We start from the raw sequence: 16,611 nt of genomic DNA, 5'->3' as shown, positions 1-16,611 counted from the left end.
TGAAAACCACTAGCATTCATACAATGCTTGAATGATACAGTCCAAAGGTATGCTGGCTACACTCTTGAATTGTGCAATGTGATCAAATACAGTAGTACTAAGGGAAAGAATTAGTCACATTTTCACCATCACATCTAGAATGTTAAGGTTGCTGTGGGTTGCACCGATGTACCATCACACAGGATAGTACATGCACACCTCTTTAAGTGTCATGTGTATGGGGCCCCCACTGCAGTCTGCTAAGCAAATAAATGGGTCAGGGTAAACCAAGGGAGAAAGAAGTGATGGGTTGAAGATGACGTGTTGGACAGACTGTTTCTTTTCGTGACAAAGTTCCTCGAATTCTCTCGAGGGTTGGTCTCTTACCCGTTTAGAGTTTCTGAAGAACTGCAAATTTATCTTCTTGTGACAATTCTTTTTGTGAGGGCAAAAAAAAATTGAGAAAAATAACCATCAGGCTGTGTAGATATCAAAATTGCCTCTCGAGAAAGTGATACTTATGTAACGTAGCACCGCTAGCTGTAGAAAGATGCAAACATGTCGTCCCTGAAGAACCAAACAACGAAAGCCTTTAAACCCAAACTGGATGTTTTGGGGTTTTTTGTCTTTAAGGGTTTAAGCACTTCTAAAATGTGAAAGTAGGTTATTTTTTGTTTGTTCAAATCAACATGGCTCATACATGGCGTATATATCTGAGCTAAGAAACTAAGTTATCACTTATCTGTTGCTTCTCATAACTATTGCACTATCAAAAATACCTACTGTTTGGTATTTCTATGTAGTGAAATAAACAGCAACATGCATGATACTGTAATGATGGCATGTTACATTCATCGGCGTTTACTCTTGCAATTCAAGCATTTTATCAGATCAACTTATCCGGTATATATGCAGGCAGGTATTTACTTGGAAATTTGATAGGAAAGGATGAGGAAGGAAAGAAGAGATAGGGCTAAAGACCAAAAATAGTTAACCCGTCCTTGTCTGTGGTCATTAATGAATGCAGTTGTTTGAAAACAAACTTATGAAAATATCCCTATAACAAGACAGACCTAACTAAGAGAGATCTTCAAGTGTACCAATCATTTCACCATCGCAGAAATAAGAGCCAACCTGCTGTCTGCTTAAAGTAGAACGATAGTGACGGAAAAAAAATCTCTCATTTTCATATATAATGTAGTTTATATGTTACCAAGCAACATATTTTTTTTATTTTCCAAATAGCACACCGGAAAGTTATAAAAAAGGGAATTAAAACATCGTTTTTTCGTCTCCGTAATTTAGGAATTTGCAAACACTGCAACGACCTTGAACAGCCCTCAGGTCAGTGAATGACGTCACTGTGATGATCTTTTCTGTTGTGAACTGTTCAGTACGGAGCTGTGCGTGCATTTCGTGTCAGCATAACTGTTATTTTCCGGCGTAATGTTCAAGACATAAATAGATAATGAATATCATGGTGTTTCTTGATTTCTTCACCACGTGTTTACAAGTTTTTTTTTACGAAATTTGCGGCGATTTCGCAACGGTTTCCCAATATCTGAAGAGGTAACTCGCAAGCTGACCCAAAGTAACGTAAATCTCAAGATCACGTTTTGGCGGGTTTTATACAGAGTGATGTATGAATGTGCCCACTTACCAGTCAAACTGGCACAATAACAATAGTGATGATAGTCTCAAACGTAGTTTAGTATAACATCCGAAAGAAAATCCAAAGTTCTAAACAAAGTAGATTCGCTTGTATGCACTAGGCCTACTGTAAAACATAAACGTTCCTTGTTCCGTGCGTCATTAAATCCAACAGAAAGGTTTCATTGAGCTTGAAATACAACCGCATTTGAACTCAATCGAGTAGTTAGTCTAGCTCGAACAATTTTCTCACTACATGCAATGCCTATTGCGTTTATTCACATGCATGCCTCGTGGTTTGGGCTTCAGGAGGAATCGTATTCTAGCCCAACTTCACGTAGGTCCGCAAACGGTACTTTCACACTGTGCAAACGTAAGTGACAGTGTGCGCTACCGTAAGTAATACTTACACGATGTTTTGTTTCGCTCGAGCATACACACATTTCCTATTCGTATTACATTTAAAGTGGTTTGGAGGGTATGAATACATCTCTGCCCAAAAAAACTCTGCCTAAGCGACGTCCATGCCCCAATTGAAATTTGCACGTGGATTCTCTCCTAACATAGTCATTAGGTTGTTCACGTCTGACATGTCTTCCAGTTCCAACACTTACTGTTGCATTTATCGGGATATATATAAATAATGCGGCATAAAAGCATCAATCTTTCAAACTTTTACTACTTTAGTGACCTTGCCACACGCAAATTTCAATTGGGCCCGAGATGGCTCTATGACCGATTATTCCGTAATTTACATTGGGGCAGTCGGCTTCACTAAAACGACAAGAAAAAGCAGGAACAATAACACCTTATTAAAATTAGACCGTTAAAAGTCTCACGCAGTGTATCAAATCTCCTCTCTGGTTTAGGTTGTTTGTCGAGTCCAATATAGAGTAGGTTGCAACTAAACTTACACACTAAGTGCACACTGCTGAAGTACACTACGCCGAGCTCACTTTGTTATCATCATAATGACGTCACATGTCACTGTAGATCACGTGATCATCATATCGCTGTTCGCGAAAACCCCAATTTTTGTTTAAAAAATCAACGAGTTTAGGAATTTTTTTTAAGCCTTTCCCAACATCGGATTGACTTGAATTTTCACATGTGTAATATGGAAACCAACTAGAATACTCTTGAATAAAATCGTATTTTTTCGTCGATGCTGCAAAATCACTATCGTTCATCTTTAAACAAATTTTTCGTTCTGTCAATTTTTTTGGTTTTTGAACCCTGCAGTCATTTGTACAAACAAGTGTACTGTCTATTGCCTTTTTTCTTCCAAGTGAAATTCTTAAATATTTTCAAATCAACAAAAAATGTCTTTAGAGTTGCATGGGATGAGGAGGAATAAAGGGAAGCTAGAGTTGGCATGTGTCTGTCATTTAGGTTGTTGAATCTTTGGGCAGCTCAGTCCAGCGATGCTCACTGGGATAATTAGTAACAATTGCAAAATCATATTTTACAGTTCACCGGTGGAAGAACTGCCTTGCAGCTGGAATTTCACCAATTAAATTCACCTTCCAGCAGGGTGCACAGGCACATGACAATTCTCCTTGATTTCTTCATGGTCAGTTGGTTTGCCTTGGGTTACACGGTCACAGGGTCAATGTGAGGTCAACTACCTACCTACTCTTCTCAATGTCGATCTTCATATGTGCAGGGATTTTCAGAGAACTTACATGGGACTCGAAGTCATAGTTCTTTCCTTGTTTACCTGTCTGTAAAATAGATCTTTTCTCATCATAAGTGTATTCTTTTACTTCATGTTGGTCATCTGAAGAACTGAGACTTGAAAAGGAAATTTTTGTAACTAGACTTAAATTTGGTTGAATTTCATTTGCGGAATATAGCACTACTACTGTATTTATATGTGGCCTATCTCAACAAGTAGTCTTATTTGTTTTTCAGTGAGGTTTGACGGTACTGTGCCGTGAATTACTTTGACCTAGATAAACGTATAGCTGTCATTACTATTCCCTCACCTGTCATTCCTCGACGAATATGAAGAATAATAATCCTAAATGGTTCCTGTATCGTTATCTGCTTTATGCTTAATTAAGGTTTATTATTATTATCGTATAATAAAGGTTATTATACGATAATAATAATAACCATCATATACTAATACTCCTACGACTGACTACTTCGGGACCTTCATGTCCTCAATGTCTTCCTGGAATAATGAAATCCTTCTATCGAGCTCTCCCAGTTTTTGTTAGAGCTCTAAAAGAGGTAGTTTGAACAGAGAACTTCGCCAAAAGTGATAGAAGTGGGCTTAATAGAACTGGATGAGATTATATGTCTGGATTGTTTCATGGCAAGGTTTCATAGTTTATATATACTTAGAAGAGGGATCCAGTGGTCCATATACTAATATTTTATTATTATTATAAAGAACAGATTGTTTATTTACTTGGTGTCTTATGGTGCTTAATTCCAGTCTAAGATGATGCCTGGTATGTCAACTGCATTTGTTTGAAAGTCGGTACTGGTTAGCAAATGGAAATGAAGATTTTCATCTTTTTCTATCCTCCTTGAGTCCTCCTCACAAAATAAACTTTAGGCCTTTAGACTTCCTTTTAATGGTATATATACAATTATTGTAATTGACTTGTGTACACCTACGTACGTAGGTATAACACACACACCTGGTCGACCATGGTTCCCATCTCGGGTACAGCTAGCCACTCAGCCAGCCATGTTTGTGTTTTCCTCTGGTGAAGTTTGCTCGGTCCAGCTCTTTTATTGATTGAAATAGTCGGTCAAACGAAAACTTCCTAGCAGCAGATGATTAAATTGAAGTGTTTACTACCCTTTAGTTCAATTCTGATCTTTAAGCTTGGCTGATTATTTCACGGTCCAACGAAGCTGGAGCAAGGGTGCAAAGAAGAAAGTGAGGGGAAGAAAAATAAGTTGCAGGTACTATAAAACCTTTTGTAGGATTATCATGTAGCGATGGCATCCTTAGTGACATCAAAGCAGATTAGAATTTTAAGGGGAAAAAAACAGAAAAACGACACAAAAGCAGGACATCTTTATTTGATAACGATGATACGTTTTAATTGGTATTGGTTTTCATTACACATTGCGAATGTTTATCCCTTTGTATTGTGTTGTTGTGGTGCAACTTGCTAGAAGTGTTTCTGGAATCACAGAATGATAGTACGTCATACTGTACTAACCATATCAATATACTGTGTTAGTATAGGGTCTTAGTGTGCTAATGTTACTGTGCCAGTGTATGTTACTAGCTGCACGGTAACATTGCTTTTGAGCAGGATAGTGTCATTGTGTACTAACTTTATATGACCAATACTACACTACAGTAATTTGACATGTTCTAGGTTTGCTAGTGTACGACGCTATACTTACCTATATCACTATACTGTACTAAGCACCTGATACCACGCTGTTGTTTGCTATATAGTGACTCATTCTGTATAATTTAGTCGGCAATTACCTAGCTATGCTGGTATCACATTCTAATACATACAACTTATATTTCTAAGTTATATCTGATATCTTATCAATATATCTTCTCTAAGAGTAAATTGTACATTTTGCTAGAGTCGATTGTTGCCAGGGAGCTGCTATAAGTACATGGACCGAGTAGCAACTCTCACTGTTGTCTCATATGCTGCACATTTTGTACTATATAATGTGTCTCATTCTATACTTAACTATGTCACATTTGTCCCATCCATATGTAGTTCATGTACCAATGATAGATTGCTATGTGTTAAGTGTCTCATGTATATATGTGTAACCAGTGTTCCAAGTGATTGTTTATAGAGTGCTGCTAGTAAATATTGTACTAATCAAAGCTCTGTGTACTTGCTAATGCTCTAGTATCTGCTGATGATATAATTGATGTACCAGCAACACCCAGTACATATATAGTCCTACTTGTGTAGTAGAGTAGCAGCTACAGTATGTTGATGTGGTATGGCCTCTCTCTGTCTTATACTTGTTTGCAGATTCACTGGTGTCCCTACGTACTATACACATAGAACTATTATAACAGTAATAAACTGTTTGTACTGTTAGTACTACATACTAGATACACACTAGTCAAGTTTCATAGTTACTATGCACTGTTTCATACCTATCACCTCATAGATTGTACTTTGATCAAAGTAAAATAAACTGTTAGTACGCATTCGATCTATCATTGTATGAAACATGTCAAACTTTAAGTATCCTTGAAAAGTCGAAATAAATCCCAGAGTTGAAGGGTGAAACTCCCCATGATATGTTATGATTTGGATATTACTTGATTAGATAGCCCTTTGAGAAAACAGGTAATTCTATCACCCTGGAAGGCTGTAGACACAAGTTTCCTAGTCATCTGAGAATATTGTCCTATTCATCCTAGCCGTGTACAGTGGTGGTTTCAAATCTACAATGGATTTGCCAAAATTTACATTAAAAAGCTCTCAGACAGAGTGGTTTAATAGTACCTGGTATGAAAATGATAAGTATTATGTCTTCCCCAATAAAATTCCACAGCATGAATTATTTGGAATGATTAGTCCATAAAATTTCTTTTGAAAGAAACATTAAGCTCTTGTATTAAAATTTTGGAGTAATTACTTTTTCATGTGAATAAATGTATATCGGTTTTAAGGCGGGCTTTTTATTGCAGTTCTACTGATTGTCAATCAAATTAAGAGATTGCAGTTGATTAAATGTTTGGCATTGTCTCAGATGTGAAGACTTTATCGATACCTATTGATTCTAAAATTCTTCAGTCAGACACATTTTCATGCCATATCGCATGTCTTCCCTCTCCGTCCCCCCCCCCCTCTAAAAAAAAAAGGGGGAAAAAGGAACATTTTTTTCCAAATTTTCCACATTTTAAAAAATGCTTTAAAACTGCTTCTGTTTTGTTATGATCAAGAAGTATTTGAAAAATGAAAATGGACCAAAGTTGAATGATAATCTGCTTATAGAGATACCTTCTCTAAGGATAACCAGAGCTGCTTCTCATCTCCACATGTACACAAGTATCTCCTGACTAGAATATGGTCTTTGTACTTAATTATTGACGTCACAAACAGCAGCCAATTGTCATTTGAATGCATATCTTTGCTTTATTTCCTATCTATTTTTGTAGTTGTATTAAACTTAAAATCCAGGTCAGATGTTTTTAGTTACGATTGATTATAGTGCATCCTTAATGAAACGATAGAGGAACTATTGTTATGATTTTATTTTCTCTCATTGACGCAACATCCGTTTGATAAATAGAGAAAGAGCATTTCTTCGCAGTAATTATAACATTGTTTGTAAGTATTTCTGTAGGAAACGGCTTTGCTGAAATGGTGTAGTGTTGAAGATTCTTTCGGTTTATCCAGATCGTGTAATTATAGATGAATTGTATTCAGTTTTATACATATTGTATGGTTTATAAAGATATATATATATACATATATGTTTATGTTAATGTATATGTATATATATATATATAAATATAAATATATATATATATATATATATATATATATATATATATATAAATATATATATATATATATAAATATATATATATATATATATATATATATATATATATATAAATATATATATATAATATATATATCAAAACAGAAGATCACAACCGGATTAGTCTAAAAGTAGACAGCTGAATGGTTTCAAAGAATACTTGTCGTATTAAACCTACTACAGTTATGAGAATATTAATCCCAGGAACTTATCATACTGCCAATTTGCACTTTGCATAGTTTGTATCATCTAAGTCAAGGTAAAAGTATGTCAGGTGTCAAAGGTCGATCATCCACCTGTTGGGCTTTATATATAGCACCAATTTGTACCTCTTTTCTGCAGATTCTGACACGACTGTCTTCATACTTAATGGCATTTGATGGTTTTATAAATGAATTCCCATCACGTTACCTCGAGTCATGGCAGCGTGGCTCATAATGTAATCAAGTCATTAGTTGCTAGCACGTACCCGAAATCGTATTACTCAAGCTGCTATGCACAGATGCATACATATTATTCTGCGCATGAAGAAATAAATGGGCGGCGAAGTTTCAATTCCTGTCAGAATCAAACTCCCTGGTAACGGGTTCCGTTTGTAAAAGTCATTAGCCAGTAGGGGGGAAAAGCTGCATTAGTAATTAGTTCACAATCTGGAAGGTCAGTAGAAAACAAAGAGAGTAGAGACCAGCGGAGTTCAAACTCATCCGTCTACACTTATGAGAGACCTTAAACTTAAAAACCCTGTGTAACTAATGAAACGGTGTTTGGACGCAAAATTATAAGAAGGAAGGAACTTAGAGTGGGAATAAAACAGTTAGGCAAATAAAGAAACAAGGCTCCTAAAACTAAATGCCATATGTTGCAGGAGTTGACCTCGGCTAAAATAGAAGGAGGTCAGATGCAATTTTGCATTAAAAAATGATGGCTATAGAAGACAGTCTTGCCAATATGAGGGGAGGGGGATGATGGAGGTTGGATGATTGCAAAAGGAATATTTTGATATCTTTCCGTTGTTTCTGCTTATCTTCCCCAATCTTCGTTTTGAAAGGTAAATCACCTCGATGCAATGAAAGCAAACATTGCTAAATTTATTTAGCGTCATGTTTCTCATCTGGCTTTCATATTGAAGTGTGAGATAACTGTAAAGTCTGCTCTGCAGGGTGGGGGGTTTCTTATTCTCTCTTAGGGACAGAAATTGCCTCATGCTTTGATAAATCATTTAGAGAGTCAAGTAAATGTTTTGTTGGAGATGGGTGTCCTGTGGAGCCTTTAGTACAATTACCGATCTCACTGAGAGGATTAACTATACAAGTTCACTTTTACTTTATTGATTTTATAAATCCTCTTTCGGTTTGAAGATAAATGAACTTCCACAAGTAGCGGTTGGCTTTGCAGTTTCTCCTCTTCGATTGTGACAACCCTAAGAAAAGGAAAATCTTTAGGGCAGATTAAAGTCCATTTAGAGAGAACTTTGTAAGCTGGTACATGCAGGGAACTGTTATTTAACTCCCTGGTTCATGTATTCTGAGCTACAATGCTAGTTTTGTGTACTACAAATGCCCACTTGGCCAGCAGTTATAATTTAGGCAATTTTGTGTTTGGCATTACAAATGCATTAGTGATATCTTTAACATTTCCCAGGTATGTATTGTAAAAAGTAGTGTCTTACATATCAAGTATCCAAGTAGTTATGACTTACAGTACTGTATCGTTTTGCATCTCGGTAAAATTCTCTTAATCTTTCCAGTACCAATCTGAATCCGATAATAACGAAGTGCATTAGCTCGACAAGTCAAACTTCATTGCAAATATGGGTGGAGAAAGGAAATTTTCTGAGGGAGGAGATTAGTGTCAAAAACCTGTTACTGTTGGTTATTTTATCAAGGTATTTTACATCTAACTTGAGTTGTTGAAATATTTATGTTTCTGAATGTAATAATGTATGTCGAACCTTAAGTTGTTGTGAATATCTGACTCTTGCTTTGGCATGCCTTGAATGTAACTGTGCGAGCTTTGCTAGACAGCCTAAACTGACCTGCCGTTGCTTGATGATTGGGGCTTTTCTGCATAATTTGAAAGGCAATGACATGCAGACTTAGTTATGAGGGAATGTATAGATTAAACATCATACCATACAAAGGTGCACGTGCAACTGTACAGCATCACAGTAAGAGCTGTGACGGTAGCATTTTCAAAATCAACTTTATATATAAGCGTTGCTTCTCCTTAACCTTTAAAGTGATCCAGTGTTTGCCCCTCTCCCTTCTTCTTACTCATGCCTCCAAAGCTTCCCCATCCCACTCTCAAATATCCTAGAATGATCAAAATGATCACCAGTGAGCAAACTTATGCAGTTTTACATCACTCTCTGTCCCACTCTCCCTAACTGTTTTGGGATGGGGAGGGGGGGGGGGGATAATTTGACAGTATTGCTTCAAGTATAGTTTTGAGAGGAACTTACTTTCACCAAGCAAAGATTATGGGACAGTACTGATGACCTCAATAGTGACATTTCTATTTGAATATTTCTTGTTCTTGGATGGGGATTATTAATTCTTGAATTGCACAATGAAACCTTCTTTTTGATAACTGCGTAATCTGTTCAAATCTGTTGAAGTCTTTAGCTCTTGCTGTAGCTGTTGAACTTGTCATCGGCAAATTGTTGCCCAAGTATTAAACGATCTGATACCCTGGATAAAACAATGACACGGTTGTATGAATGTATTGTTATAATTTCTAATTTAGTACCACCCGACAGGTGGTGGAGATACACCATAAACGACCCTTTAATGAGCCCATCCAGGACTTCCTGTTTATCTCTCATTCTTCTACGAGAGATTTATCCGGTGTCATTTTCAGGTCGCTACAAGTGAGTGCTCTTATCCGCGGTTCAATTAACACCTAAAATGACTCCTCACCTGTTGTTGTGCAGACAGTTGGCACTTCAAAGAAAACTCAACCTTCTGATCGATCAATAAATGAAAATAAACATCATGACGTTATTACAGCTAAGCAGAATGTAGAAGCATTGGACATTGCAAACGGCTTCACCGCTTATTATTGACCTGTGTCATATATAAGCCGGTAGGGAGGATTAAAAAAATATAGGTAAAATCACTGTGAGAAACAATAACAGTGGGTCGAAAGAAATGTGTACTTTTGATTCAATATTCGCAAACATCGCCTCAACCGGTCAGGAAGCAGGCAATGGTGACCAATATTGCAGGTCCTTTCTATATGACTAATAGACATGTAAAGGTAGCTAGATTACAAACTGTCATGTTCAATGTGATGATTGTCGAACAGTAGAAGACGCTCTGTGCTCATCTTAACCAAATACAGATCTTCATTACGCTGACTATGCGAGTTAAACCTGGGATTTATTACGAAAGGAAGGCGAAGTATCAAAAAAATTGAAGGTTTAATAGATGCACCTAAAGTAAAAACTGGTAGAGAAATATTTTGTTAGTGACAAGTGATATCTTTTATCTTTTATAAATTAAACGAATCCATTAATTTCACTGCTGATGTAGCATCTGTATGTTATCATTCATACAAAGCACGGGTCATTGATAAATATCACATAGCTCTCCACACAATGATGCCCGTTGATCTTGCTGGGATTGATAGCGAGATATTTACAGTCTGCGGGGCCGAGGCTGTACTCAAGTTTTCAGTCTGCAATTGGTCAGCTGCTGTAATACTATGCATGCTTTGCCCAAGTGTTCAACAAGTTATCAAGGTTATATTATGTAGTAGGTATCTGTAGAACATTCACATTACCAAAAAAAAAAAGGGAGCACACAACAATCATATCTCCTCTTCCTTCATGAACATGAACTCTTTAATTTCCAGACTATTGCTTAACTGCTGAAGGGTTTGACAAGTTGTCATTTTATTTTCCCTTGTGATTCAGTGATTAGCATCTTAGATGGCTACCAGCAAGACAAGGGCATACTTCAGTATAGCAAAGGTCTATAATTCTCAAAAATTTCATCTTTTTTTTTCTTTCTTGTTTTATGCATTTATTACCCATCGGCATTACTCGAATGTTTCGCTCCGGCCTCCAGAGGCATGGCTGCCTAGATGTTGTTGTCTTTTACATTTTGTCATACACGTCCCGCCTTTGGGGAAGGCCTTTCTCCCCCCAAAAAATTCCTCCAAATTTTCTGAAATCTGACAGCAAGTTATTAGCGTTGTGATGACTGTGAAATGTTATAGGCAGTGTTGCCAGCTTTCTCCAGGGCATGTAAAGTTGAGAAGATGTCTTGCAAAGGGATGAAGAGAGAAAATTAGAAAATTTAATTACTGGAGTTGTTTTTTTACTGGAAAATGCAGTAATGAAATATAGTCGAGTAAATGAATTGCTTGGAGATATGATGATATGTTTGTGTAGGTGATAGGTATGTTAGGTTTGTGTTACCGTCGTAAAGTAATATAGGAATGGTAGTAACATGAATGCAATCATGCAGGCAACTAAAACTGTCAGATGTTAATAGTAATGTATTCAGGATAAAATCAAAGGTGAGAGCATGTTGCATTGCTGCTTGCATCTTGTCACTTACAGTATTAGTTAATTATTAGTAATAGTAGTTCATGTTTGATTCATAGGAAAATATGGAATATTTGTGTCATTTATTTATTTTTTTGGTTTACAGTTATGTAAGACTTATGATTAAAGTAGGTGGTTCTGATGTTGCGATTCTAGCAAGATATGCTTAAGTAACAGAATGAAGGGTAGTAAAAGTTTTACAGGGATTTTCAGTGTTGAGTGGTTTTTTGTTGTTGAGCAAAATGAACTACAACATATGTAAGACATGTTGCAAGCCTGTAAGTGTGCATATATTTGATACCAAATTGTAGTTCTGTATCTCCTGGTGAACTCTACCCTAGCTATATGTTTGCATTTTATTTGGATGAGCCTATCCAAACAGACATATTGCATTTCCTTGGCTGCTTTATTTACAGTGTGTGCTTATAGCTTAAGCTCTCTGATCTAAGTTTGATTATGCCACCTTACTAAAGTCAACAACAATGTTAGGTTAGCTGGTAGGCTGATGCACTGGTAGACTACTCAGTATTTGATGAGGGTAGGTTGTCATAAACCTGCTAATTTGCTTAGCTGCCTCAATTCACTGGCTCATACTTCCTAATTTTCATTTCACTGGGCAAACACAACTACTGTAACATGTACATACTTGACTGTAATACTGGTTGTGATGAGAAAATCCAGAAATTTGCATTGCTGTATTAATATGTGTGTGATGGTGAGAGTGGTAAGTTACTATGGGGTATATTACAGAAGAAAGGGTACAGGAGGAGAGGGGGGGGGGGCTTATAGGCTGAATTAGTGTCAAGGGGATGGAAAGGGAAAGGGGGGAAGGGGTATAACTATGTACTGTAGGTACTTAAGCTTACAGGTGGATCATATGTAATGTATAAGATGGCAATACAAAATTTGTATTGAGTTCATACATTGTTCACCAATCAAGATTGAGACTGCCTTACATTATTCACAGAATATAGTATGTACTTCACATTGCTAAGTGTTATTGTTATATCGAATGAGGAAACAGCTGTGTGAATGATCCCCCTCTCGACATTCAGAGATTTCATGACATAAAAGAATAAACACTTTACATGTGAGGTTCAGTGTGAGAGAGGTTACTGTATTACTGTACATATCGGGATGGCTTGCTTGCAAACTGCTGGTTACAGAATGAATGTTGGCTTTGGTCCAAGCTTTGGTTGCTAGGGCTGATAAATGATTTCATATGTAACCTTTTATGGTAGTAGCAGTTTGTCTCACACCAAAGACAGTTATTCTGCAGATATCTGTCCTTTAATTAAAGATAGAGAGAGAGACCTGGCCCAAAGATATGAGAAAGACCAGGAATTACAGAGGATTCTGGATCACAAGGGGAGGGGGTGGTAGGTCAAATAATGCCAGGAAGTTGGTTAAAGGTTATGAGTGATTTTCAGATTAACGAAAGTAGGCAAGGATGATGGTGGATAGAATGTTGATGGATCAGTATGATGTATGATAAGAAGGGGAATAGGTGGTTATAATAGGTGGATAGGGGATATACCATAATGGTTTCAGATGGGGAGGGTGGATAGGGAAGGATATACATGGATAGGGATATATGTGGAAAGGGGATAAGTCATGATGGTTTCAGATGGGGAGGATGGATAGGGGAGGATGGATAGGAGAGGATGGATAGGCAAGGATGGATAGGAGAGGATGGATAGGGGAGGATGGATAGGGGAGGATGGATAGGAGAGGATGGATAGGGAGGATGGATAGGGGAGGATGGATAGGGGAGGATGGATAGGGGAGGATGGATAGGAGAGGATGGATAGGGGAGGATGGATAGGGGAGGATGGATAGGGGAGGATGGATAGGGGAGGATATACATGGATAGGGATATATGTTGAAAAGGGGATATGACATGATTGTTTAAGATGGGAAGATGGATAGGGGAGGATATATATCGGGAGATATGTCATGATGAAAAGTGGGGGAAGGGGATAGGTGGGGATATAGAGGCTAGATGGGTCCTGTCATGATATTTATGGTGGGATGGGGGATTGGTGAGGGTATGGATGGATAGATAGGATATATAGTCATTATGATGTGTTAGAAAATGGTAGATAAAGATGATGCAAACAACAGACTTGATAAAGGTATATAATCAGTAATAGTAGTGAGTTGAATGTTGAGTGGATGAAGCTAAGCCTTACGTTAGATGTGGGTCTTTCCGTTCTTTAGGGGTACTGATTGTGGCATTGTCTTGAGTGTTTCAGTAATGCTGTAGCAGTAACAGCAACGTCTTTAAATATAGTACCAACCATTCCATGACTTAACAGTTTTGTAAGAAGCATTACTTGAGACAAAATGTGTTCTGGAGCAAATATGTTTTAATCTTAATTGTAGAGAACAGCTGCTGTAAGGGGAATTGCTGAATTATTCAGTGGCATTAGATGTTTAACCCTCTATTTTATTGCATCACCTTTGCCTTTTATGTCTAGATGTTTATCAAAGCGTGTTCTAAAATGACTTCACACAGTCCGGATTCAAACTTATAATAATCGGTGCTTATTCTTGGTGTTCACATGTCGTAGCTAAGTCCTTGGCGTACCTCTTTCTTTTGTCTACTTCCACGCGAGTCGCATCGTGTAGTAACGTTTAAAGTGCGAACTCGGATCGGCCGTAGATTACGAGATCGTTCAACCTTGTCAGCTCTGGGGTGGGTGTGCTACGTTCGTATGAGACCACGACAGTAAAATCCCTGTCCTTGCTCTGTCCTCAGGGCCTCTAAAATGTTAATTTTAGGCTCCCATTTCAAGCCTTACATGTAGGATATATCTCTTCGGACATGAGCAGGATCATAAATGATAACTTGGCATGCAAGAGGAGGCCCCTTGTAGCAGAGGGGGTAGTAAATGCTACCAGGCTGAGGAAAGGCAGTGTCATTCACACCGTCCGAGGCCATTCTGTGACGTATTAGAGCGTGGCATCGGCTGGAGAGGTTGCTATTAGCACATTTCATTTCTTTTTATATGATTTTATGGCTCCAGCATTCCAGCGCACAGTATTCGATGGCCGGAGTCCTTGCCCCAGATCATCAGCATGAACGCCTATAGAAGAAGGAACATATATATACTGGAGAAGTTTGTTCTTCTTCTTCCTCCTTTAGGCTCGCTATCATTAAAGTTGTCTCGGCTTGATCGAATAAATTATTTGTAGAGAGGTTTCGTGAAGGTTGTAACTGCAGTTGGCAACCATTAAACGAGTGGCATTATGGAGAATAGATATCATACTATTCCCCACCAACGCTAAGAAGACACTATGTGTAATAAATGGATGGAGTTATAAATATGATGCCAATATTAATGTCAAAATGATGTAGGAGAATGAGAGAAACACTGTCAAATAGGAACAGGAGGGTGGGGAGTGGGTAGGGGAGGGGTAGGGGGATAGAGGAAGGAACAGGAGAAGGTTGGTAAAGTAGACACAATAAACACATAATTGAGTAAGTAGTGCCAAGAGACGAACTGAATGCATTTAAATATATATCAATTGAGAATCGAGTTGATCCCAACCATTTCTCTGCTCAGATTGCAAAATTAAAGTCATGAGTAGGGTTGGGCGATATTTGCTTTTTAATGTGACGATAAATACTTCAAAAATTATCGCGATATTTCGATAATTACGATAATTTTTTCTTGTTGTTTTTAGTGTGTTCGCGAACACACTAAAAACAACTGCCGATTTCCCACCGGTGTTTTCGCGCAGCAAACACACCGAGCATAATGGCGTGGGGTCCAGGGGCCCGCCTTAGAGCCCCGGTGAGGTCAAGGGTGAACCCCTTGTGGGGGTCCAGGGGGCGAAGGCCCCCGGAAAAGTTTAGTATTTTTGCGTGTCTGGCGATAAAAATTCGCAATTGAGGATTCAAAATACTGACTAACTTTTTGAATTTAAATTGTCACGAAACTGATGAAAGTTCTAAAATGACAAGTTAGAGTAGCTATATTTTGTGATAAAATGAAAAGAGATTTAATCTGTCTTACAATCTTTATAAAGTTTAACTTACAAAACTCTCGATATTATGAAACAAACTACGTAAGACTGCCTAGCAATCAGTTTACAACTGCAGTGTTTACCCTACTTAAATATCACGGTAGGCTACATGTTCTTCTTTCCTAAGTACCTTGACAAACAACCCCCTGTCTAACACCTGTTTGTTAACATTTTTGGCACGGTTCCAAAGAACTTTTCATGGAGTAAACTATATTGGCTCCACTCAAGAATTAATTAGGTCAGTTTGTAAAGGATCGGTAAAGTTATGCGAAATATTATATAAGACGTTCAAGGAAAGTATAAGTAAATATCCCCGTAACATTAAGGTAAGTAAAACACACCTCAAGCCAACCGACTCCTCCGCATGAACAAAACAATCTTTTCCCCATGATACACAAGGCAGAGTCTAGCTATACCATACAGACATAGCACGATATCAAGGCCCCAATAGCTACAGTATGGCCATCTTTATGAAAGTAAACCTTCTAATCCCATGTTTTATGCCACTAGGCATGATTAACTTAATGCTAAATATTGTTTCCATGTCCTTGTGGAAAACGTCAACTTCGCAAAATACAATTTGTTGTGTTTTTGTTGTTACGTGAGAAACGTAACCTACGAAGTGGTTAGGCTATTTACTATACACTTAACTATGGTAGGATATTAATTTTTCCTTCTTTTTTTTTGGAAATTCTAGAAAATACTCTCTTTTCCCCCCGCTTAACACCAGATGTGGCCTTCTGGTTTATTCATAAATGGGTGTACCCGAGCCTTGTTTACATGACATTTGTTGCATTTAGCACGATATGCAAGTTTCGCGTGAATTTTTCGAAAGTATTTTGCTCGAACTTTCGTAAAATTAGAAAGGTGTACCAACTTACTTTTCG

General features: G+C 37.6%; 1 protein-coding gene across 3 annotated transcripts in view; it reads left to right on the top strand.

Annotated features, from left to right (window-relative positions):
- The window catches only part of LOC139960399 (uncharacterized), a 173,494-nt gene that overhangs the window by 116,324 nt on the left and 40,559 nt on the right, over nucleotides 1–16,611 (top strand). The gene's annotated exons all lie outside the window — the stretch shown is intronic.

The sequence above is a fragment of the Apostichopus japonicus genome, chromosome 19 (assembly GCF_037975245.1).
Source record: "Apostichopus japonicus isolate 1M-3 chromosome 19, ASM3797524v1, whole genome shotgun sequence".
Taxonomy (NCBI): Eukaryota; Metazoa; Echinodermata; class Holothuroidea; order Aspidochirotida; family Stichopodidae; genus Apostichopus; species Apostichopus japonicus.
Note: the sequence above shows the minus strand (reverse complement) of the source record. Positions and strands in the feature narration are given on the sequence as shown.